This window comes from Ambystoma mexicanum, chromosome 12 (assembly GCF_040938575.1).
Source record: "Ambystoma mexicanum isolate Mex_15411 chromosome 12, UKY_AmexF1_1, whole genome shotgun sequence".
NCBI lineage: Eukaryota > Metazoa > Chordata > Amphibia > Caudata > Ambystomatidae > Ambystoma > Ambystoma mexicanum.
The window spans coordinates 993,720,869-993,747,553 of record NC_090936.1 but is presented as its reverse complement, the minus strand read 5'-3'; positions in this window follow the sequence as shown (position 1 = coordinate 993,747,553).

Genomic DNA, 26,685 nt, shown 5'->3' with positions numbered 1-26,685 from the left:
GCTCTGACGGTCTTCTCACAGTGCCTACAGTGTTTCTTCTGGTCTTGCACCACTCCGGTAAACTGTTCTCCCAGTGGCGAGCTGCTGCCTGGGAATGCCTGTGTTCTCGACTTCCACTCTGCTCTTCGCTCTGCTTCTTCTCTGGAGTGCACATACCATCTTTAAATGTCCCACACACTCGAAATCCATAAAACAACTAGTGAGCATATTCAACTCAGTATTTCTTTCAATCTGTACCAACCCCTTCTTCCTCTTCCTCGTCTCAGTACTTGAGGCTTTATGGGAGTTGAAGTGCATAGAATTTCTAGGATTTCTAAAAGGACGTTGCCCAAAACCTTTGTTTAGAAACACATTGGAGGCAGGAGATGCTAGATGTATGTTATGTGGGTATGAGGTATGAAAGGTCTTCTGGCTGGAATGGTATGCCATCAGAGGTTTAGGTGCCATAGGTTTTTCTTAAAAAGGGGGAGGATACTCTGTCTTTCCTACGGAAGTCACCACCTCCTCCACACAGTCGTCCTCTCCGACATGATCCTCCCTCATAGTATCACCCTCAAGGTCAGGATCAGGTAGCGGCTGCTATCACCTGGCCATGTGGGAGGAGGTCATCACCGGGGAATTAGTGATGACTCTGCAGGATTCATCACAGGAGGGAGAGATGCTCTTTGTTGATGGTTCATTGTCGATTTACCAGAACACAGGATGTAGACACACTGGTGAAGCGGTAGTGCGCTTTGAGGGGGGTGACTTGAGGTGGCATCACAAGTGAGTTTACCATCACATTACTCAGCACAAGCTGCTGAATTAGTGGCATTGATAACAGCAATAGAGATGTGTAAGGGATGCTGTGCACTATTTATTTAGATTCAACATATGTCACTTCCACGGTACAATCAGGGTTGTCTAGATGGAAGAGGTTTCACAAAAAGTGAAGGGGCACCAGTGTATCAAACACAGTTGCTATCAAGGTTGATAGAGGTGTTACCCCTACCTTCAGTTCTGGCCATGGTCAAGTGCGCCACCCACACAAGGGGTACAGACTTTGTATCATGTGGTAATGAGGCAGCAGACAAGGTAGCCAAACAAGCAGCCTATCTGCCATATGGTATCAATTTGCTTCCCATGTTCACAAGCATGTCAAAACAGCAGGTGCAGCTAGCAGCTAGCAGACTGCCATAACACTCTACCAGTGACTCAGATAACAGAATTACAGGGTAAAGGCCCCCCAGCAGGAGCAACAATTATGGAAAAGAGGGGGTGCTCCTTGTCCCCCACCGATTTAATTTGGCATTAGAACAGCCCTGGGAAGCTAGTCATGCCTGTAGATTTACTTAAGGTGGCTCTTGAAAAGCTGCATTGCCCAGCACATACAAAGTAACCATTGCAGCTGATTTACAGGATGAGTAGTGTAGAGGAGCAGCCGAAAGCCTCTGCAGGAGGTCCCGCCCCTATTTTGCCCATATATTGCAAACTGGAAATTGCAACATGCGCAATACTAGTAAGAGTACCTATATCGCAAGAAACCTTTGAGACAAGTTATCCACTGAGAAAACCCTACGTGATGTATCCCCGGAAGGATGTGGTCTGCTAGGAGAGATGACAGAGGAAGTGTGAAAACATGGAAAGAAGAAGCTGGTGATGTCACGAGAAATTAGTGTGATGCACTAAGAAAGATGGCCAGAGAAGAGAATACAAAAACGGTATAGAGTCTGATGACAAAGTAAAGAATTGAGAAGACGGTCATGTGTGGAATGAAGACTGCATGTGTGAAGAAGCATTGCAGAAAGTGCATGTCGTTTTATAACTGTACAGAAGCCGTAGAGCAAGTGGACTAGGTGATAATGGGGCTGGCTATGCGTGGTGAATAGACTGCAGACGGTGCCACCAATATATATATATGTGTGTATAGAATCTGGACATTCAATGCTTTAATTTTAGTAAGCTCAACCCATGGTGAAAGGAGGATTGACAGCTGTGTGTGGGTCGCAGCAAAGAATAAGCTGAGGCTCGAAGATGGACCAGAGAAAAACTGCTTGGTTTGGTGGTAAAGGCTAAGAGCAGCTAAAACTGGTTATCAGTCCTTGAAGAACAAGTAAGCATGAGAAGCAGAGGCATCCTTTGTTAAGTTGCAAAGAGAGAACATCCTGGGAGCCAAGTTCTTCATTAAAGACAAGTAAATTCTGTGAAATGGGCCGATTCACGGTCTCGGAAGACATGAATCCAAGATGCGAATAGACGTGGGCATGCAAGCCTGAATCTTGATAAGAACGTGCTCACACTCCCTTATATTTCCAGAGATCAGAAGCTACTACAAAGCCAAGTTCAAAGATAATGTGAATGGCACACTGCATGAGTGATGAGAGATGATGGGCTAATTGGGTAGGAGGTATGGTCAAGTCCACCCACTAGCATCAGGGGTACCAGCTTACGTGCTGCTAGAGAATCAAATGTTCCAGAAGGGTACAAGCGTGCCAACCAATTGTAGAAGGCCATATAACAAAGGGCCTTATAGTTTGAAAGCCAATGAGGTGTTGTGTTTCTAATCACAGTCAAGGATGACTTGCACTATAACTTACACTAATCGAGGGCATAAATTGCCTGCCTGACTATAGAGACCCAATCACAATCCTATCCCATATAAAAAGTATACTTAGATGTTCCCCTTGAACCAACCACAATCCTCTGTAGGTTTTTGTAGTTTGCCACATAGTATGAAGTCACATATGATGGGTTTTTGCTATAAAAGTGTAATTTTTTATTAAATGTGTTGAGATTGTGCTGTGCAACGTCAGTTGATGTGCGTTGTTCTGCCTGTTTTAGATAATTGATGTTAGAACAGAGAGTTTTTGCCAACTTCCTGAGTCTGTCTTCTTGTTTGGTGTGAGAGTTATTCTCCAACCCATCCATCGTACGATGTGTTACCTTACCATAAGGGTTCAGTAGTTTATTCCAAATTGCACAAGCACATGGCCGAGTTCATTGCCAACTCAGTGCCCTGGTGGTGTTTTACTGCTGGGAACACACTCAAAATGATTAAAAAAACTTTACCTCACCCGTCAGGGCCCTTCCGCCATCTACATATTGATTACCTTTGTATGCAACAAAGGCCCGCTAACTATCGCTATGTAATAGTTTTGGCCTGCCCATTCTCCCATTGGCTTGAGGCCAGACCTGTGTCCACCCTGATGCTAAATCAGTGGCTAAAATCCTTGTGTATATGGTTTTCCCCTGCTGGGGAGTGTACGAAATAATAAGGTCTGATAATGGCCTATTAGGCATCAGGCACACACTTTGTTCTATTTACCATCCTCAAGCTAACAGTCTTGTGGAGCGGCTCAATGGCCTGCTAAAGGATCGCCTTGCCCAGCTATGTAATACACTTCACAAGAGCTGGCTCCACTGCTTGACACTTTCACTAGTCACTTTCGCAATCAGTCAGGGTCCGATCACCATCTCACACCTCATGACACTGTGACCCGCAGGCAGATGCTAACACTGCATGCCCCTGTTCGCAATGCCTGCTCTGTCTCTGGTGCTCATAGCTCAGGGAGGAGTTTAGGTGGTACCTTAGGGAGCTGTATCTCACCCACTATTCCCTGGGGATCTGTCATTCAGGTGGCCAGGACACAACCGTCACTTCTGGATTCAGTTCCAGGGGGTGGACCAGTGAGGGAGGATCACCTGGGTGAGGGGTCCTCAGGGATTGGGAGTGGAATACCAGATGGTGAGATCGGTATTCCCTTCCCTATAACACCTATACGCCATCCTACCAGGTAGGATGTTTAGGAACTCTAGCCCCCCCTTTACAACACAAACACTTTCACACAGCCATCCCGCAATGGGAGAAAACAGACTAAAACCCGAGCAGTATACCTGATGTGCACCAATATAATGGTCAGGCGAGGTCAGGCAATTACTGACCATCACACACACACACACACCTGACTTCCATTAAGCTTCCCCACATAGATAAAAGGCAGAGCACGAGAGCACACTCTGAGCGAGGCAAAGCACAGGAGGAAACAACTGTTTTGAGACGGCAGCTAAACGAGAGAAGAAAGATGGCAAAACAGAAGGGGATCGCAAGGAGGAAAATTCCCTTGATCATTTCGACAAGGAACTGTTACTTTCCAGAAACCTCAAGAATAGAAAGCGTAAGACCGGGAAACCAGGTTGAAGAATCCTGCATTGTGTGTAGGAGATAACTGGGTCCCTCCCACGTCAATAATCAAGGCGGCGAGAAGCAGCAGCTCCTGTGGTACCATCCTTGGTTCCAAGATCAAAGCAGCGTCAATGAAATCAACAGAGCCGGTGAGTTGGAGAGACCGATACAAGACCGGTCTGTGTTGAAGCCAAGGTTGCAAGCAGCAACATTGTAGGGCGAGAGCTGGAACGAATAGTGCTAAAACGTGCGTGGTAAGAGACGCAAGTAAAGTTGAATTGCTGATGAGTGATTGAACTTTAAAAGCAAGATACAATACCTTTCACAGAGTGGTCCAGCAGCACGTGGGTGCTCAATCGAAGGTCTCTGTAAGGTATCCAGCTGAGAAGTGACAAAAGTTAAAGTGAGAAAAAGGTTATATCAAGAAGATAGGACCTTTAATGTTAGTTGCGTCACATCAGGCCCTGTAAAATAAGAGACTTTGAATGGCAAAGAGACTTTGGCACAGAGGGTCCTGATGTTGAGGTTTTGAACTGCATCCTCGTGCTGGAGAAGTCAGAGAGCGTGCTAAGCTTGAGTGTGCCGCCTTGTCCCATGCTGAAAATGTGGGGAAGGGAAACCAAGGGCTTGCATATCCTTTTTTGAACACTTTTCCTTTGCATAACATTAAATATTGGCAATAGGTTTATTAGTATAGGCCCTTTATTTTGACAGACTATACTAGGACTGCCTTATTATTATTTGATGGTCGTAGTTTGCTCTCATCTTTAGACTTAGGATCATATAGGCATTTCTCAAACCCAATTGAAATTCAATAAACACCCTTGAACTGTGATCACTTGTGCCTGTCTTACTGTTTGATACCATGCCTTCCTTACAGAGCTCACCCAATCTCTTAGATGTATATCGTTGCAGACTGGGCCAAATGAAACCGGCTGGCACCACCATTCACTGAGGCATCACCAGAGCAAAAGGAGCAGGACTAACTGCCCCTGCTGCAACTGTACCTGGGAGAAATGATGTTGATAAAGAACTTCACCAGGAAAAGATTGAGACAGCCATGCTTCGTGGGTCCTACACTGTCATTCACGCGACTCCATCGTCGATCAAAGTAGAGGGCCGCCTCCAATGGATACACTTGACAGATGTCCGCAGGGACAAAAGCAGCACCACCCCTGCAGGAGAAGAAGGGGAGGTCAAGGAAAGGGCCTGTTGTTTGAGTATTTCTTTTTGGTCCTCGTTTTGCAGCTTCGTGAGGTTGGTTTATCTTCCTGAGTGGTCACAGCAGAAATGGGGAAAGTGTTGAAATATGTGATGTATTCTTTTGTTTTTGTTTTGTCTCTTCTCTTCCTTTCTTAACTTCTCCTTTCAATTGACTAGAGTAGGGGTTTTGTTATAGTCGGGGAGTGGTTATTATGCACCCCCAGCAACTGTTCATAACATGGTAAGAGCTAAGAGGGATGTTTCACATGTTTCACGCTCTGATCTGTTATTGGGCCAGTCTGTGGGCCGGCCTCACACCAATAATGGCAATTTGTGGTACAAACACATGGCAGCACTGGGGATAGAGAGTTAATGGAACATGTTATATGTGCTCCCTCATCCCACATGTGACGGGGGATCCCAGACCATTTATTCCAAGAGAGGTACAGGCACAAAAGGCGCAGTGTTTACTTCATATGGCGTTGTGTGAAGTTGCAGGTTTTTTCCAGAGACGGACAGTAACTGTGCAGTGGGTGGAGGAAGGGGAGCACATGACGACAACTATATAAAGATAAAAAAGATGGCAGAGGATCCTGCCACAAGGGACATAGTACTGCACTACAAGAGGGAGGGACCACAACAGGGGTAGGTTACATTCACAAGACACCATACGCTTACCTGCCTGAATGAGTCAGGGCACCGCATACCTTGGTGCAGGACAAGGATACAAATGCCTGTGGATGGTGTGGTTTTCTTCAGAGATGAAGGGGTAGAGGGTTTCATGATCTGCAGGGCAAAGGGTTTGGTGGGGTTTGTTTATGAAATGACGGCCTCAATTAACGCATCCTGTTTGAAGACATGAGAAGGAAATGTGCATTCCCTCATTTGGATAGCTGATAACAAAACACCAGTGACAATAGAACCATTCACACGTCCTTCTTTGTGTTTGAGATCACAAGGTACCATTAAAATAGGAGAGAATGAGGACTGCACCAGAACAGTGGAGCTACCCAGCATGCATGATGGGACCCCTACCATTATGGTTTTTTATTGGGCCTGTGGCTCCAACAGCTATCTCCATTTGCCACCACGTTGGGCCAGTTCCTGCTCCCTTGTTGCCCTGCACATACTAACTCTGTTGTGCCCCACTCAGACGGTGCCCCTTTTAATGCCCATGTTGTTGCCAAACTGTCAATTGATGCATGTTATTTTGCCAAACATTTGGATAAATACAAAATATTGAACACTCACGATGTAGACTTACTATTGGAGGACTATTGAATGCCAGGCACGAACACCCGCATCCTAGGCAACTTGCTGGTGCTAGGAAGGTGAAAAAAGAAGGAGGTTTACACAATGTGAGTAAAAGAAGGAGAAGAAGGGATAATAATTATACATCTCAGAAATCATCGGATTTCTTGCATAAGATTCCGACCAAGTTCAGATTATTTTCTTCGACTGTTATGTTTTTTTCATCTCTTTTAGTACCAGGTTTTCAAGCAGCTGTGAACGCTAAATAGCTAAAGATTACACACTGGGAGCTGGTGCAGTTAGCTAATGCAACAGGGAGGAGGTTCCGTTCTATACAAGAGGAGCTTACGGCAGTGAGATTGATGACACTGCAACACAGGTATGTCTCAGACCTGTTGACAGCTATGGAAGGGGGAGTATGTGCAAATATTGACACAAGTTGCTGTATCCAGAGACCAGCTAACAATGTACAGAATTGTAGTTTGACCGCAGCTATAAACACTTCACATACATTATACACGACGATAGAAAAATAATCTAGCAGGGTCATTAAAGAAGATTGGTATGATGCAATGTTTTCATGGCTGCCCACGTAGTTAGCTCAGATCCTGAAGGTATTTTTCCCGGTCCCCGTAGTGGTGCTCATCGTTCTCTGAAACACCCAAGTAGGATTGGGTTGTTGTGTGTGGTCTGGGGAGAAACGGGGGAAAACTGTAGGGAGGAGATTAGGGAAAGGATGTTCTCTCTCCAAGTGAAGGGAATGGGAAATGGGGTGATGAAAGAAGATGGCAATCTTCTGAAGAAAGGAAGGTCGGATGAAAGCAGTAATAGTTGGGGTGGGACGAGATATCGATTATCCGATGTGCAATTTTCAGAACTGCCGGTGCATGAGAACTATGATGTACACTGCATGGGTTGCTTTTTGGAAGGGGATTGTATTATCCTTTCGGGGACCACAGAGGAATGTGCAGAGGAGGGCTATAGTGTGAAGGAGGATCATATGATGTGGGTGGCAAGTATTGTCTGAGAAAGGTTGTCTAGAAGGGCATCAAGACCCCAGCAGCTAGGATGTGGCACAATATAGCACACAGCAGTATATTTTGCTTTTACATAACATAGGAAATTGTTGCATTGTAGCTTTGCCAGCATTGCAGCACATAACATTGTATTCTTTGAATGCACTGCACCTCACGTAGAGGACACAGTATATTATTTTTCATGTAGAACATTGCCCAACATCTGCGAATGGCATGCAGCACACTAAATGGCACCATATTTACTACGCTTTGCCTGCACAGCATGATTGCAGAAAATGCATGGTACATGGCACCACATTCCTGCATGCATCACACTTCACAGAAAACACATGGCATGTTGCGTAGCACACCTGCCTATAATCAAGCTCATGGCACTACACTTTCGGATTACATGACAGCTGGACAGAAGGTGCATAGCACGTACAGTTATACACTCACCAACTGACACAAATACACATACAGTTCATCAAGGTATATATTTTTTCATGGTGAAAACATGCACTTTTTGCCTTCTGCAGTTTTTTAGAGTACATAGTGTGTAACACATAACACTGCATTATTGTGCATTGGGCCTGTAGGGATATTAGTTATTATGAACAAAAGTTTAGCTATTTTTTAGTAGGCCTCAGCCAGAGGAGCAGAGTTGCCATTATAGCCATTATAGTGTACTAGGCCATAGTTGTTAGTTTGGAGTGTTTGACTACATTTCGTCCTGTCATACAGTCAGACAAGCAGGCTGCGTGCTCAAGGGTGAGTGGGGAAGGGTATGAGATAGTTGCCAACTTATTATTGCAAGGGAAGTGTGAGGGTACAGAAGTAAGGCTCGGACACAATGGTGGCATGTTTTTGGGCACAAATCTTTATTATTCAAGAATGGGTTGTAAAAATCCCTAAAACTAGGAGGGTTACCCTCCCTGAAAGAAAACTAAGGAGATTTTTTTTTATTGTAACAATTAGTTATTTTCACAACTTTAATTACAAAAATAAGACAACTTCTTCATCCTATTTCTTTTTCTTCTATGGTCGTCCTTATAAGTTCATCATTAAGTTAAAATTTTGAAGCTCTTCCGAATTAAAGACCTTTTTCTTAACAAGAGTCTTCTTCCAAAATATTTTCAAGAAAATCTATTAAGGCACAAATTAATCTAACATTATTTCTAGCTATTAGAGAATTCCACAGGTGTTCAGTTTGTTGAAGGGTCGATGTTAAGTGCTGAAGAAAGAATGAGCGCTGGGTTGCCACACAGCCACATTCAGAGACTAGATGTTTGAGTGATTCTGATTCATTTTTACAGAACCTGCATCTATTGTCAGATATTTCTTTGTAATGTCTCAAGTACATCATCTCTTTGGTTTTATATATGTTAAGCCGAAGTCTTAGAAAATTGTTGCGATGATATCTTGATGGAAATCTTGTTAATTATTTGGGTAACTATTCTTGGCCGTTGCAAGTCATTGCTAGGTTAAGTGATGATGGCATAGCCTCACGCAGTTTGCCATTTTTTATCCAATACCAACATCTCAATTTTGTTTTGGCAATCTGTGGGGTATTGCATACAGTGTCGCAGGAGATGTCGGTGACTGCCAGTAACTTTCTAATTTTCGTAACCCAGATATATAACATGCCTGAATATTGTGTTACCGTCGATTCTTTTAGTATTTCATAAGCTGGTGCAACTGTATGAAGGTTCATTTTTCATAGCAGGGCGATGGATTTCCATAGAATCAGGCCAGCTAATGGATCAAGGTCCAGTTCATGCCTTATCGCCACAATGGGAACAAAAGTTGGAAGGGCCAATACTCCTCTCCAGAATTGGCCCTGAAGAACTGCCCAGATACTGTTGTCGATGTTCAATCCTGCCTCCGCCCCATAAGTCAAGGCAGGGATGACTTTCTGATGATAGAAGGTCATAATTGGAATCAGGGTGTATTCATTATGTAGGCGTTTGCCTTGTAGAGTAAAGGCTGTCTTGCGATGCTTCAGATCCAAATCCAGGCTTGTTCTCTGATTGAATTATTTATTTGGATCCCCAGGTATCGTATGGTTTGAACAGAGTCAATCTTTTCTCCTGCAGTGAACCAACTGAAACTCTCAGCCGATCTTTTTTGTGCCGAACCAAATGACATTATCATTGATTTCCCAGCGTTGATTTCAAGATCATTAGCTTGTAGATACAGAACCAACGCTTGTAGAAGCCGTTGTAGGCCAATTTCGGTTTGATCGAATAACACAATGTCATCGGCATATATTGCATAGCTGATTGGTTGTTTATTCAGTTTTGGTGGAAAACAGCAAATATTCACAAACGCCTCTGGTAGGTCAGCAACGCTGAGCAACGCTGCTAGAGGGTAACCCTGCTTCACTCCCTGGGCGGTTGGGATCCCTTTCGTCACGGTGCCTCTGTTATCAATGCACACTTTTATTGAGGTTCCAGTATGTAGAGCCATAAGTGGATGAAGAATATTCTCGGGACATAACCATGCTGTTAATTTGTTCCATAGAACTGTGCGGTTGATTCAGTCAAAGGCTTGACGCATATCTATGAAAGCTACAAAGATTTTTCCCTTGTTTTTCATTGTTTCAAGCTTTAGTATATTTATTATGAGAAGATTGACTTCTGTTCCAACGTCTTTAGTGAAGCCTGTTTGCCGCTTATCCAGTAGATTGGTAGAGGATGCCCATTTGGTAAGTTTTTGTTGTAAACACGTGGCAAAGGTTTTGCCTATTATATCCAAGAGAGCAATAGGGCTATAGTTGGCAGGATTATCCCTATTGCCCTTTTTGAATATTGGCACAATAATCGCGGTCCTCCATGAGCTCGGGATCAGCTTAGCTACTGCAATTACTCTGAATAGTTCTACAATAAAATTAGCACAAAGCTCCTTTTTCTCTTTTAAGAGCATGTTCGTTAGCCCATCAGGACCTGCAGCACGGAAGTTCTTTAGTTGTGTTATGACAGCAATGATATTGACTCTGGATTCACATACATCCCAAGGGGCAGTTGATATCACAGACTCTGTGATGCCCTGTGCTGAAGTATTTTCAAAAACTTTCCTGAAATGTTGTTCCCAGGTTAACATAGAGATTCCGTTAGCTAGACTAGAGTCTTGGGTATGATTGTTATTTAAGATCTTCCAAATGTCTCTTGAATTACGCTGAATAATGAGACCGAGCATTGTTTCTGCCCGTTCTTGATCTCTAATTATTTGGAAGGATTTTAGCCAATTTCGATATTTCATTTTGCAGTTCTTAATTTCCTTTTTTTAATCAAAAATATTCTTATGTTTCCTTTTGATTTGTCTGATGTTTTATGCATTTGTTTCTTTTGCTGGTTTACCTGGGCACTGTATACATATTATTTCTGATGTTGTAGATGCTTGTTTGTTATTTTTTTTGTGGTGCCAAATTGAATTTACATAGGTGCGTAATTTACTTTTTCAGAGTTAGTTGTTATGTCATCCTTAAGACCATCACTCAACTGACAGATATGATGATCTTTGATACGCAAATGGTTCAATCCCTCATTCACCTCCAATGGACAGCTGTACTGAGTCGATGTTGGGCACCGTTCTAGTATACAGAATAATTCCAGTATGCTATGATCGCTTACAGATGTTTTAATTATGGACAGTCTTTCTACTTTCGGCCAGAAAGATGCAGAGATCCAAATATAGTCTAATGTTTTTAGACTTTTACCTCTATGCCAGGTGGGTCTTGGGGGAATATCCCCTTGGATGTGGCCATTGACCATCTCGAAGCTTCTTGATTTCATGGCTTCAATCCATTTATCTCTTCTAGTAGATACTGCAGTAGATTGGGTCCTGTTTTTGGATGAAACTTCAAACCATGAAAAGTTGAAATCTCCACATATTATAATTGTTGTCTCCAGACTAAATGTTAAACAAGGATCAATAATTGCCATCACTGTTTTGATGAATCTTGCTGAGGAAATCATAGCCGAGTTCCAGTATAGATTAATGATCAATAATTGTGGAGAGAGTTTGTTTTCCTTCGGGCTTAACTGCAACAGTGATCCAAGTACAAAAAGATTTGGCATAAATGTTTACACTAGCTCCCAGCCATAAGCATTGTTAACCATTGTAACTAGACCAGAGAATGGTCTCCCACGCTGATTATTTCCCGCTTTATTTAGAACAATGGTGTAACCATCTTTAGACAGGGGCTCACGAGCCACGTCTCTTGATGGACAAAACCTCTGGTATTCCAAGAGAGGATCCCACAGTTCTCTATGCCTATTTTTACTGATGGTTATGCTTGTTGGATTTTCTGTGATGCAACTCGTCTTGTGATTTCAGCAGAATCTTTCTGAATGGATTTTGTTCCAGATCCACGCTCTCTCGTAGGGAAATGACTCCTCAATTCTTCACGTCGATGATTGTTTCTTGATTTTACCTCATCACTTTTAACAGAGTTATTTACACTTCTCTCTGATTGTATTTAAAATCCATAGGATAGTATCTCATTTCGTGCAGCTAAAGGGGTTTTTTCCACTGCAGATGATCTTATATTTAGAAAAACCTTATCAGCAGATTCCTCCGAGATATATTCAACAATTAATATATCTTCTGTAGTAATAGTGCGAAGTGATGGGATGTTATGGAGTAATTTCATCACATTCCTTCTATTTAGATTTACGTCTTTATCTTCAGAAAACACGTTTTCCACTCTGATTTTCCAAGTTCATTGTTTAGAGTCAGATTGACATATGTCACTCGCCTTGGTTTTTATTGAATTATGCTTATTCCGCTGTGCAGCGGTCATTCTAGGATTGAAATTTTGAGGTGATTTGTATCCATTCTTTGTGATTGAATTCTGCCTTACATTAGACTGATTGAGTGCCGAGGACTTGATTGGAGGGGCTGAAGGAAACATGGTGACTTTTCTGGACCCTTTTGCCACTTTGCTTGTTTGTTCTCTGGATTTAGATTCTTTCATGCCATTTGGCCTGATTTTATTTCCTGATTCACCAGACAAGATTGAAGAAGTGGCGGAATCAATTGAATATATCGAGAGATCACATAAATCCACTGAATCCTCATCGAGTTCTGTTTGTTCGGAGTCTGAGTCTATTCGGGCCCACTTGTTTGGATTTTGCTTCTGCTTTAGAGAGGACTTGGCATCATTAGACTGACTCTGGGGCTCTTTTGAATGTGCGGTAACTAAATTATCTGATGGAACCTCATTTGTGGTGCGTTCAAAAAGAGCAAGCTTTTGAGGAATCATTATGTTTCTGACAAATTGTTTGACGTTAGTGGGGCGTTTTCTAACTGGGTTGTTCGCTGTCTTTTTTTAAACAGATCAAACTATTTTTGCAGACAACTTTGGTGCCTTTATGATGCCAACAGGAAAGTTCTTAGCTGAACCTTTAAATATGTCAAAAGAACTTATGGTCCCGGAGACAGATGTTAGGGCTTGAGTTGATGTGGAACTAAGAACCTCAGGCACATGTGTGGGTTCAGTGATCACTGTGTCTGCTTGGATCGATGCAGATGTCACTAGAATGTTGTTAGATGTCTGGGGTGCTTGTATTTGTTCTGTTGTGGCTATTAAACTGTTTGCGAGACCCCCACCAGTGCTTTTGTGTGGACAAGACGACGGGGCTGCACAGGTTTTCTTTGCTTTTGTTGATTGTTCTGAAATTCCTTGGAGTCGTGCATTTGCCACACTGTCTCTGGAGGGTCCAGCTTGCAAAGTATTCGTTGGAGGTTGTACCAAATCTGGCACAGAATCAGCGCTTTTCACGTGAAGATGAGTTTTGCTTCCAGCATCTGAGCCACTAGGCTACCCAGGATTCTGTTCTCTATTCACCTGGCTATTGTGCCTTACCCATTTCATACATTCTAGCATCGCGGACATTAGAGTGGAATTATCCGCGTGGGTACTTGTCAATAAATCGCCGAGGCGATATTACCATTGTGAAGACGTCTCCGCCTCTCTGTCCAATCTTTGCAACAGAACACTATTCAGTTGTTCCATCGTGTCCACTTTTGAAATGAGATGGTTAATTTGCGCGCCCTGATCTTTTATGGACTCTTTTAAACTTTCGAAGAGTTTTACGAAAGGAATGAGGGCGAGGGAGGTGGCAGCTAAAACATTATTATGAATTTGAATGCCAGCTGCAACTGACAGGTTCGATTTATTCATTTGTTCCTGTGCGGAAGTTGCAGATGAAGAGGATGGCATTGTTTCATGTATTTGTTCTTCCGCAGACTCCTGCCTCGTTGCAGCAGAGACTCATCTTCCACATCATCTTTGTTCATATTTTTTATACTCTCAATTTCAGAGACGTAAGAAGCGTTATTGCCACCAAAAGTAGTACAGTTATTTACTGAACTGTGATGAGAAGAAATCTGCACAGGAAATCCAAATTTGGATTGACGGGATGTGTCACTTAAGATGCATTTGCTCGAGGCAGTATTAGCAAGTTTGTTATTAGAGTTCTCTCCAAAGCTTTGTATCAGCTTTTCTTTAATAGATTTGTAATCAGCAGTTAGCCTCTCTGTTAGACGAGCCTCTCGACCTGCAAGATCAAGGACTTTTGGTGAGGAGTCGAAAGGCGTTTGTGGTTTTTGTCCTGTTATTGTCGGTTTAAACTGAGGCGCTGCAAAGATTGCAGATTGACGCAGCGTTCCCACGCCATGTGCTCATCCGCAGCTGTTTGCAATTGTAATTGAGCGAGAGCGTGACGAATTATGCTTTGCAGACTCTCTTTGCGGCTCTCAATACCAGTATTGGTAGACCCAGGGGAGCCTTGTAGTTGTACTGTCAAGTTGAGCCGGGCGCCTAGTTGCTGAACTGGTGCCATAGCCGTAGTTAACATCGATCCTTCGTTTGTTTGTAGTCCACTTTGTGGCTCGTGAGCCTGCAAATTATTGGCTGCCTGCACACTCAGTTGGTTTATTGGTGGCACAAATATAAAATTTGCCTCATTAGACTTATTCACAGGCACTTGAATTTGCATAAGCTCCAAGTCCGTTACGTCAAAAGGAGACTGAAATGAGGAGGTATTTACCTCAATCGCATTTGCCTCCACTGTCAATTCCGGGTCCCTTATCAGAAGGGCAGTTGAAAGGGGTAAAGACCGATTTGTAAAAGTTCGCAATTAATGCATTTTGCAACTGATAATGGTTTGTATAAGGAATCAGATCCTTCGTAGGCGTGAGCATGTTTACTGTATGCAGCGCAGTTTAATGTCTCTTCCGGTAGCATCGTCAAACACGATGCACAGGGAAATGAGAGGGTTAGATGTCAGCCAGCATCCGGAATCGGGTTGAGTCGACACTGAGCAAGGAGTTGGTCATCAATAATAAAAGTTTCAGTCAAGGTAAGCAAAGAAAGTGCATTATGTATTGGCGTTATTGGAGGCACAAGTTCCGGTCGTGTCGTTTGAAGCAGGGATGACATGTTTAATGGAACAGATTTTACCTCGTTTGTTTCACTCGCTACAACTGTGTTTGGCTCGAGGGTGATCAACAGCGCTTGAAGGGAAGAGTCCGACCGCTCAGACTCAAGCCTGATTTTCTGCTTTAGTCGTGTTTGCGGACTCATCATACAAATTGTTTTCTGCTTCCACTTGAAAGCGCTAAGGCAGTGGGCTGTGGGCCTAGGATGGACTGGGGTAGACTGGGACTCTCCTCGGGACACCGCGCGGTGCACCGCGCACGCGTACACCATTTAAGGTGGAGTCACCAAGAGGAAGAAGTCTCAGTTAAAGCAACAGCAACAGTGGGCCAAGAAAGAAAACAGTCCCTAGCATGTTGCTGCAGCTCCTCTTTCACAGAAGGACTGGGGTAGCTGGGACTCTCCTCTGGAGATTTTCAGAATGTCCAAAACTATAAAGCCTGTCACTGTCATGTCTCAAAAAGCCTACCTCTGTACCTAACACTAATATCTTAAACCAACCATGCAAGGATGATCGATTCTCAGACTTGCAGTATTCAGAATGGCTTGGCTCACTCTCCTGCCAAACCTCTTTGCTCTCATGTCCTTTCATGAAATTCTCACTCGGTGCGGGTCCCAGACTGGAAACATTCAAAATGGCTTGGTTTACTTTCCTGCCAAGCACCTATCCTCTCAAGGACTGTCTCTCTTTGGGTACATGTCCCAGACTCACAATATCCTGAATGGCCTTGTTCCTGTTTAGGTGTGAGTCCCAGATGCGTAATATTCAGCACTGCTTGGTTTACTTTCCCGCCAAGCAATTGCACTCTCGTGGACTGTCTCTCTTTAGGTGCGAGCCCCAGACTTTCAATATTCTTAATGGCTTTGTTTTGTGTTCTCATATGCATCCCAGACCCTTTTCTGCCAGCTTCCGCCTTTACCCCCTTGCTTCCTGGGACCTCCAGCACCTATTGGATAACTGCATACCTGTTTGTTTCTTCCTTGCAGGTACCGGTGTTTCCCAAGTGCTGCTTCATCTCTTGAGGCTCTGGTTGCATTCGGGCCTCCAGCGCAGTCTGCAGTGGCCCGGTGGATGCCTTCTTTTCCCCGGCAGTGCGTCTTCTCGCTCTGACGTTTTGCTGGTGCCTGGGATACCCAGAGGTTTTACTTGGCAGCAGCTGGAGCAGTCCTTCCTTCCTGGAGTACGTTCGGGTTCTACCCCTCCACACACAGCTTTCTCTCTGCTGGCTCTCGTCTGCTTGACCGGTACACGACCCACCGGATTCCTCCTTGGAGGACAGCTCTCTCTTTCTGTCTCAGCTGTGCTCTGTTTAAACTCTTGCACTGGATAACGGAATTGCTTTGGGCCAATCACACATCATGAGAAGCTAGAACGTTCACTCTGCTTCTTTAGTGAACTTTGGACTCCTGGTGATTTTCTACTTGTCAGTATTGCAAATAGAGCCATATGCAGCATACTTGGTATTCTTTGAGATTTTACTCTAGTCAAGTATATTAGGTTGTCTAAGTTGACAACAACACACATTGGCCCTATCAAAACAAGGGGAAGGAGGATTTTGCATTGTAGAAGGGTGTAGGTGTATTGACGTGGGGAATACCGCGTTCTCTGTGTTTGATCATCCCCAATCTCATAAGGGGCTTCCTCCCCCATCTGATCCTCCCTCGGTGTATCACCCCAGGGAGGCTATTGTTCTGTGGACTGTGAGAAACCTGAAGGTGTCTCACCCATTAGTCCCTGGAGATCTGTCATCTTGGTGTCTGTGACACGGCCATCGCTATTGGATCCAGTTCCTGGGGGTGGACCAGTGGGGGAGAATGACCTGGATGGTGAGTCTTCGGGGAGTGGAAGTTGGACACTGATAGGCATTGCTCCAGATAAGATTTTGGAGGTGGGAGTATTTAACTCTCTATTTTTAAAATTTGAGAGTAAATGTGATTTTAAGAGAGTAAAAATGACTTCTCTCCTCTGCAAGAGCGTAAAATGTATGCGACAGCCAGCCGACGTGTGCAAAAATGGTATGGAAATCATTACTATGCGGCAGCTTTCTGCATTGTGACAGAATACACCTTTCATTATTTCTGGGCATTTGATCTCTCCTGTATATATTTAAATGTTGAAATCACAAAAACCTAGCCAATTATATAGTAAAGCAAACATGACTTGTATTGTGTGTTTTGAGATTCGATAGCAGAATTGTCTTTTGATGTTTAATGAAAGTCCTAATATCCTGGAGCTATTACTACCTAATGGTAAGTCACTGTTATGATAAAACAGTGCAGAGAGGCAAGAACTCCATGCTAAATTCTATATCTATTCTACTGGTCAAATGGTTATTTATGTAGCTCTTTTGGCAAAGCGCTGTGCATAGAACATATTTATCACAATTACCACCAACCAAAGTCGGTACTCCTTTATCGACCTCGAAAGGATGAAAGGCTGAGTTGGACTTGCTGGGATTCGACCCCGCAACCTACAGATCACGCACAGATTGCAGCAACGAGTGCTCAACCAGCTGAGCTATCTTATTGGCTGTTACGATTTTCTTAACCATGAGTAGAATAGTATGGACACAGATCATCTACCAAGCAAGAGACCAGCAAAGACAGACTGTAGTCTAGCAGAATTATCTGTCCAATGTGTACAAAAGTCAGCTTTTTACAGTTCCTGACAAAGCTGACATTGGCTGAAAAACTTGATTTTCAAAATACTGTACAGTTGCTCCCTAATGGTCAGTCTTAAAAGGACTAAAGATATGTGACCATTCTCAAATGTGTGGTTTAAATATTCATTTTGTTGCCTTCCACTGCGTACATGGTGTCCCAATGCAGCATTCAAATAGCCTGTGTAATGAGCGCTAACTTAATGCGCGTAAATATGCTACATATTAGCACAAACAATGTGCTAAGATATTAGTCCTGAATATGTCAAGGGCGATTCGCACATTTGCTAAGAGGAAATATAAGTTAACACTCATCGCCAGAAAGTCAATTTCAGCCCTTTGTTTTAGATTTCTTAAGAGTCAATGGTCTTATTGCTCACCTACATATATCAGGAGCTTAAGTCGCCTTGCAACCGCGTTGTAGAATGATAAACGCGGCTGCCGTTTTGTTTGACTTTTATAGTGAAAGCGAGCGTTTAAGCCCTGCCCCCCCCACTGAACAAACCATTCCATGGGGGTACTGCGCCATTGCCAATAAGCGGGTCGATAATTCGAAATGCAACGTTGTTGTATTCCTTCTAATAATGTATTAAGTTTAGTTATTGTATTTGACTGTGGCAAGTTTAAAAAGCAGAATAGTTACTGTGATGGCTAAGGTTTTGGTTGCATACTCATAATCTGCATTGTGATCAGCAATTGTTCAAGATTAATGTATGCCAGGAGTGACACTGTTCTCACTTTCAGCTCTCAAAACGTGATTTTTAATTCTCTTCAAATGAGGGTGGGAGGGGGCACAGGAGAGAGGGTGGTCTAATAGCCATTATCCGCACCTCAGTCAAAACGCGCTGCAATTCCTATTGTAGGGGACTTTGGGTCTTTTCCCGCAACATTCCCTTGTGTTGGCTCATTATCCACCTCCCGGCCTTTACTCATGACCCCCACAAGCCAGTCTTTCTTTAAGAACCTCCTATGTGTTTGTTCAGGTTTCTCCCTCCTCATTTCCTCCTGCATGTCTCAAGTGAGTGGCTTCAGAGGTTGGTTAACTAAATATAGACTGAGGTATAATAATCACAGTACCTAGATGCATGACAAGCCATTCATGAAGCACTACATAAAGTTAAATACCTATCTGGATTATCCTAGGGACAGGTTTTGCTGAGTTTCTATTTCAATTGCCAATGTAACTTTCATTTGTTTGTTTTTGAACAGTGCTTGCACTTCCTTGAGAGTCAGGTTTTGGATATTTTAAATGTAGTCCTGAAGATTTGAGAGGTTAGAACACCTCTGATCAGTTTAATGACAATCAGTCATCCTTGAGCAAAGACACTGCTGCCACTGACCATTTATAGTAATGTACCCCATTGACTCCAAGGTTGAATGGATGTAAACTAGACTGTGCATAGTCATCATTTTACACATTGTTTTTATAATTAGAGTGTAAATTAAATTATAAGTGTAAAGATGATCTGCCTCTGCATGATTATGCACACAGCACTGGAACTTTGAAAAATACAATTGTGCAATACTGGTTTGCTTTCACTGGAAAAAAAGCATAATTTGTTGAAAAATATGAATTCTCAATTGCAACTTAGTTTTTCATCTTATTAGTTATACAATCCTAGAATTCTAGGAAAACATGCACAGTGTTTCTGAAGCTAAATGGAAAGAAACCATTCCTTTTATCACAGTTTGCAGTTTATTTTTTGAAAGGCTTCAGAGAAAAACATTCTGTTTCAGAGGTGGCTTGCAATTACATCCATGTAGATAAACATCAAAAGAAGCCGTCTGGTTTTTGTCAAGTAACCTGACCTTTGCACTGCCCTCCGCTCTAAACCTGTGTGTAAATGTACCCAGGAAAATAATAGGGCTGTCGTATTTACAAGATTTTCATGGATAAAAAGACCTAGTAGCCACCTTATCTGGAGGCCTGCCGACAGGTGAGATGCTGTACCCCCTTCCTTATAATACCTTTTCCCCATCCTAACTCATAGGATACTTAGAAGTTCTACCCCCCTTTTCGACACAAATACTTTCTTATACCGTGAAAGACAACAGACTAACACCAGAGCCATTTTCCTAACTTGTCCCAACACACGGTCAGGCAGAGTCAGGCAATTGACAATAACTACACACACTTGACGGCCCTTTCTCTTCCCCACATGGATAAAAGGCAGAGCACGAGAGCACACTTTGAGCCAGGACAAACGTACTGCACGGATAACCTAGTCGGGGCGGCACGCTTGCTACCATGGTACCGTCCTTGACTCCAGAGACAAGAAACGATGAGGAGGTCAGCATAGCCAGTGAGCTGGAGGAAGAACCAATAGTAAAAGCGGACGCTGTTGATAGAAGGTTGCAAATGACAACTTGTTATCAACAAAGAACTTGTGTGCTACTGAATATTTAAAACCCAGGGAAAGACCAGCTGCAGAGTGGTTCGGTACCACGTGGGCATCCATTCGAAAGACTCTGGCTGGTCCCCTTTTCTTGTGAATAATATAGTAACAAGAGGCCATAGGAAAGGCAGGTACACAGAGTTAAGGTGGTCATACAAAGGTCGAGCCAAAATCCCTTGTATAATCGAAAATCCTTAACCCATTACCAAGGTTTTGACATTGTGAAACAGGCGTGTACGCCTGGCTGAGGGAAAACGGTGTACGAACGATAAATGTGGAAAGCCTGACTGAGGGCTTGAGGCAAAGCCTGACTGGGGGCTGGAAAAAACTAAGGGAAGCTAATCCTGCAAGGTATTAAGAATAAGTGAACTGTGTGAAACTGGCAAATGTGACTCCGACTGAGGGAAGCCAATATTGCAAAAGGATCAGAGCCCAGTTGAGGGGGATTCACGGGTGAAGGGAAATCACCTGACAGGAAGATAACTGAAAGGAACTTTTTGTTTGCTGTTTATAGTACATCAGGCCCTCTGAGGCAAGAGACTTGGTGTAAAAGAGACTTGGCCACAGAAGGCCCTGATAATTTGGAAATTAACTATAAGCTTGTGCTGGAGATGCCCAGGAGTGTGCTGTGCTCGAGAGTCCGGCCTTGTCCCGTTCTAAAAATGTGGGGCAGGGAGATCCCAGTTATACCATCCTGACTTTTCATTTTATAAACACTTCTTTATTTTCTAGTGAACATTATCCCACACTATTTTGTAACTTAGCGGTAAGGGTTGGCAATCGTTTCTTTTAGTATAGGCCCTTTTTATTTGACAAGACACCACTAGGGCGGCCTTAATATTATTTGATGGTCGTAGCTTGCTCCCATCTTAGATTTAGGTTTAGATTAGGTGTTTTTCTCACCCATGTATACAGTTTAATAAACACCCTTAACTGTGATCACTTGTGTCTGTCTTTACTGTTGCCACCATGGGTTCCTTACAGCACGCATCAAACTGGCCCCATGGGAAAGGTCTCCTAGTAGGGGAGAAGGGACAACATCCTCAGATTCGTCACAGAAGCCTTTCTCAAGGGACGAAGTCCCAATCCTAGACAGCAAAAGCTGCAGCATCAGATAGGGAAAGAGTACATAATGTTTGTGAAGGCCACAGTGAAGGGTGGCAGTATTTCTCAGGCATCCACAATCTAAAATGGGCTGAATAATATGGAGAAATTATCAGAAATTATGGTCCAGGAGCGGTGCTCAGCAGTGGACCTGTCACATTTTTTCTAGAAGGCCATTAATTGCAGGGAAGTTACTAGAAGACGGTGTACCAGGATTGGCAATATGTATCAAGAGGAGGAGCTACATAATGAGCAGGTGCAGACAGTGGGAATGGGAAATGAATAGAGGTGGGTGTCATGTTGGTTTGTGGCACATTGGTTAATCTCGCAGGGACGTTGCAGCCCCAGTTGTCTCAGGTAGCATGGTCCAAATAGAATCAAGCACTTTATATAAATATTCTCAGAGATGGGATTGGTACATTATTTGCTGACCAAAGGGGGTGAGATCATGTTGGGTCGGTGGTGTAGTAGTTTTGGAGCAATGTATAGGGTTGTTTAGGGGACTGGGGACGACTAGTGAATGATAATGTGAGGATATTTCTATTACATTTCTTTTGCACATGCTAATATTTTGTTTGAGGCTATAAAATGTTCAGCCCCCGGTGGGCGTGTGAAGTTGGCTATGTTCAGTTCATCTTCCCAGCCGTAATGTATGAATACATGTTTGTGTTTTTTTCTGCAAGTGGTGCACTCCTTTTTTGAGTCCTTTGGATTACTTTTTCCTACGTTTGACCTGTCCTGGGAGCGCCCCTAGCTCAACAAAGGGAATGCCATATCACAAGCTACACATGGAACACACATGTAGTGAATGTCTTATGACGCAAGCCTACACTAAGTGGAAAGATGCAGCTAAATTAACTTTTTTACAAAACAACAAATGTTGAATTTGTATCTTCAATCAGTGATTTTCTCCTTGAAGACAATATAACAACAATGGGGGAAATTGGAAAGCTTTACAGGAAAATCACAGCTAACAGTGGTTTGGAAGACGTACAGATGAAAACAAGAAAACAAATTAAAGGTTTCATAGAAGAAGAGCTTGAATGTGTTGGCACTATTTTTAGTAATCCCAAAAGGGTAAATGAACCATGCGTCTCACTGAAAGTAATAGCAGATGTTGCACTATCTCATGTATACGAATAATTTGAGGATACTAAGAAAAACATGAGAACCCTTCTTGAAGCAGCTACGATTTTAGAGAGCCATACTAACTTGTGAAAAATGGAAATTCAATGGAAGTTTTGAAGAGTGAATTTGTAAGATGCTGTTTCAAAGGAAGTTGTGGTTTTTTTTTACAAGTGGTGCTGTCAAGAACAAATGGTGTTGAAAAGTAATTCAGATAATCGAGATACCACTGTAATGTACAGGGATCATAAATTGTCACCGATGTTTATATATGAAATGCTATCACATGACAAGCTTCCTGCGCAAGCACTTTACCACGTGGCATACCCGCTAAATGTCCTTGCCAGTGGCAGTTGGGCTCACAATGCACACAGCTACCCATTGCAAATCCATCATTCAATTTCTGCAGAGCAAGGGAGCTTCTATAGATTACACTAGAGTCCTTTGGTTTGAGAAACAGATAGCCATAGAGGTAATAAAATGCATGGATGAGTGTGGAGGATCTTACGTTCCCACAAAGTTGGTATATTGTGCTACTGACAACATTGACATTCTCGAGGATACTCTGTATGGTAAAGGAACTTTGCATGGTACTGTTATGGTGGTCTATCAGGAGAAGGAGGATATCCTAAACCCAATTGAAATAGCAGGACCATCATCACTTCGATCACTGCAGAACATTCCTCAGTCCCTGTCTGAGGTCATATCCTGCAACATTCGCAAAGGGTGTAGACCACAGAATCCTGTAAGGAGTCAAATCACTGATTATGTACAGAGAGGAATAAGGTTATTTTACATTCCAACAGGCTTGAGGAACTACTTTGGATGATGGCAGACGTCTTGCCGTTGATTTTCAAGAATGTTTTGATGAAGAGTTGCTGGGTACACACTGTAATCTCACTGAAGAAACCGACACTAGTGAATGTGAGACAGAGCCATAACCACTCACTACAGTTCCGAGTTGATCAGCTTACAATTCCATTATAAGTGATCCTCCAAATAAAGAAACTAGAGTCTGTGTACTCCTACCCATAGATGCCAGCCCAACAAGCACACAAACAAAGCTCAGAGTTCATGAAGAATTTGGAGAAAATAAAATCTGTTGTCACCACAGAATCAAAAGCTCTACAAGCCTATTTTAAAATTAGCTATGGCTAAAAATGACTTGTCAAAGAACTGGAGGCTTAGACCAGGTGAGCTACATATAATAATGGCAATGCTTCAAGCTATTGGTTCTTTCTTGGATGGTACAGGCATTGAGGCCATCTTAACTGTACTTTATGTTGCAAATGTTGTGTTGAAGATTCTATCAGGAAAGTGTGTAAGGAGAGCAGTTGAACCACACACGTCACAAAGGCTTCCACTTTTCAAATGCATCATTGATGATTTCTACAAAGAGCATGTTGAAATCAAGGAAAGGATGTAACCTGAGCTTAAGAAATTACTTAAAAGTTTACAAGCGGATGATTCCCAAGAAACAAAATCAGTCCATAATTACATTGTGACAGTTCTGACAAATTTGAATGTGATGTCCAAAATGGAAGCATGTGAGGCTAAAGAATCTCAAGAATAACCAACACTCAGAGTTGCTCTGTAGTACATTTATATGGTGGACGGTAAGGGTGCAGATGAAGGCAACTGACCAGGAGGTGTCACGGTGGTTGGCAAAGACATTTATTTATTTAAAAAATCTAGCTATCTCTAACTCTAAGAGGGGGTTCCCTGCCTCAAACTAAAGACTAAAGAATCTGTCAGAATGTTCGTAAACTGAAAAAACACCGTCCTGAGGCAAAACCCTATTTGTCACTTGCACTACAACTAAAGAGGTTTTTTTGTAACTCTGATTTTTATGGAGAGTTTTCATACACAACCTGCCAGTAAATATGATAACTTCAACACAAAACATTAGACAAACTTAAACCACAACCTACAACCAAAAAGGGAACAATATAACCACAACCCCCAGGGCAGAGCGTGGAGACATCTCCAATCAGCCACTCAGGAATTATATTGTGTAGCCCTGCTGACTAGCCTCCTCCCCCCATACAGCCCGCTCCTTCCCCCATCTTCACGAAAGCCTCTCCCAACATCCCGCCCCCTGGGTTTAAAAACAACATTACCAGACAATACAAGACACACTAGGAAATTACCCTGACTAACACATGCCTGACCTTATAGAATCTCTCTGAATACCGGGAGAACCTGGGTCGGTCCCCTCTCCAACCGCTCAGCATCCGGCCTCCCCCCTGTGGGCCCTTCCTAAATCACTCGTCCCACCTCCCCTAGTTCTACCCCCCTTCCATCTGGGCTTCATCCCCTACCAGGCCTCCCTCTGAATGTATGCACCCTGTTGTCTCTTCTCCTGTCCCATGTTGTGCCATGAACATGCCCCACTCTTCGTTAAACGTGGACACCTCATCATGAGCCATATATAGGGGTTTCTCCACAAGATAGACTTCCCATACCTTACAAGTGAAGAGTTTGTTTGGGTATCTCTTCAAGTGATCTAAAGAGGGTCGACTTTCTGGACCGTGGAAGAATTGAAAGAACATTGGTGACGCTAAATTCCAGATTTGTCCATGATTCAATTCTTAAAGAAAGGGATAGTCTGATAATTCTGGGGTTTGATGTCTGTTTCTTTCACAATGAAGATAAGAAGAGAGCCACCCCTGTTCCTAGGGCTCAGATTGCGCACTTGAAGCAGAAAATGGAACACCCAGAGGCTACAAATAATTGGGCGTGTCTACTACATCGAGCAAGAAATAATGATACTCAGCTCTCTGCATGTGTAGGGGGAACGCAACTCAACCTAATATCATGGAACATGCGGAGTCATAGGTAGCTGTTCTCTGAACCAGATTTAGGGTTCAAGTTACAGACTGCTCACATGATTGCCTTACAGTAAACAGGGCTGATGCAGACCCCCACATTAGATGGCTTTGTAGTTAAAGGTCAGCCGGCATTGAAAGGTGCTCATGGCCACCCGTCAGGGGGACTACTGACCCTAATGAAATCCTCCAGTGTGATGGCAGTAAATAATTCTTTTAATATCACTGGAGGAGTGTTAGCCATGCACTTTAGTTTTAGGAGGGATATCTCATATGAGTTATTAGTAGTGAACACCTACTGGCACAAAGGGATGGGGTGTCTGAAGGCTTTGCTCCATGACATAACGTCTCTTGTGTTAGAATGGCGTGAAGTAGCACCGGTGAGACATATCATGCGAGTGGGGGATCTAAACTGTGACTGCCTAAGCTCTGAACATCGACCAGATTTCGGGGGGTTCAAGCGTGGTGACTAGTCCCAAGAGGAGGAATGGAAGCAGATGGCTTTCAACACTAGGGGGTCTGGGTTATGGTCCTTGAATGAGGCCTTTTGCTTCAAAGCCCCGTTTAGTTTCACCTGGATAAATGGCACTGCAAGTTCGACGCTTGATTATACCTGTGTGGATGATGGGCTGGGAGCTTGTTGCACAAAATGTAATGCTAATTTTACAATGTATTTTGATCATGCTCTAATTGAGGCTGATTTTGATACCCCACGGAAGGGTATCAAGAATTACAGGGAGGTGAATCCCAAATCGAAATGTGCCCCTGACCTGTCAGCCAATAGCTCTGGTACTTAGATTAGTTGGAATTCAGGTAAAGTTGAAAAGGTAAATAGCCTACTGGATACCTACTTAAAACAACTGATCAGTCTTGGAAATGTAAAACCTTAATTCCAAATGAATTTGGAAAGGGCTGGAGATGTCCAGGAAGGGTTAGTATGGAATCATGGAGAATCATAAGCATTTTTATAATAAAGAGGAAGTCAAACGTAGGAGGGAGATGCGTTACAGGTTTGCACAGGTGAAAAGGTGTAGAAAGATTGGCACTGCTGAAGTGGGTGAAGGAATAAGGAAAATTCGGCAAACTCATTGAAATTGGGTTAAACAATCAAAAGCACTAAGAGTACAACTAGATGAAGAAGTGATGTTATTGTGCCTAAGGGACAAGAACTCAAAAGCCTTTGGCAGATTATTAACAACAGTGATGCTCCCCAGTCCCTGCTCCAAATAAATGGAGTATCAGAGACAGATTGGGTAGTTTATTTTGGGTAGGTCTTTGCAGGCCATACAGGGATGAGTGGGGACGAGGTGTTGTCTATCTGGGATCCCCAAACAATCTCATATATGGATTTTGGTGAAGACGTGATCCATAGGGTAATGAAAACCATCAGTTCCTCTCTGGCCCCAGGTCCTAATGGCTTGGCTAACCTTGTTAAATCTGATAAGAAGACGTGAGCGGGAACGCTGGCCATCCTGTTTGCCAACATACTCTCCACC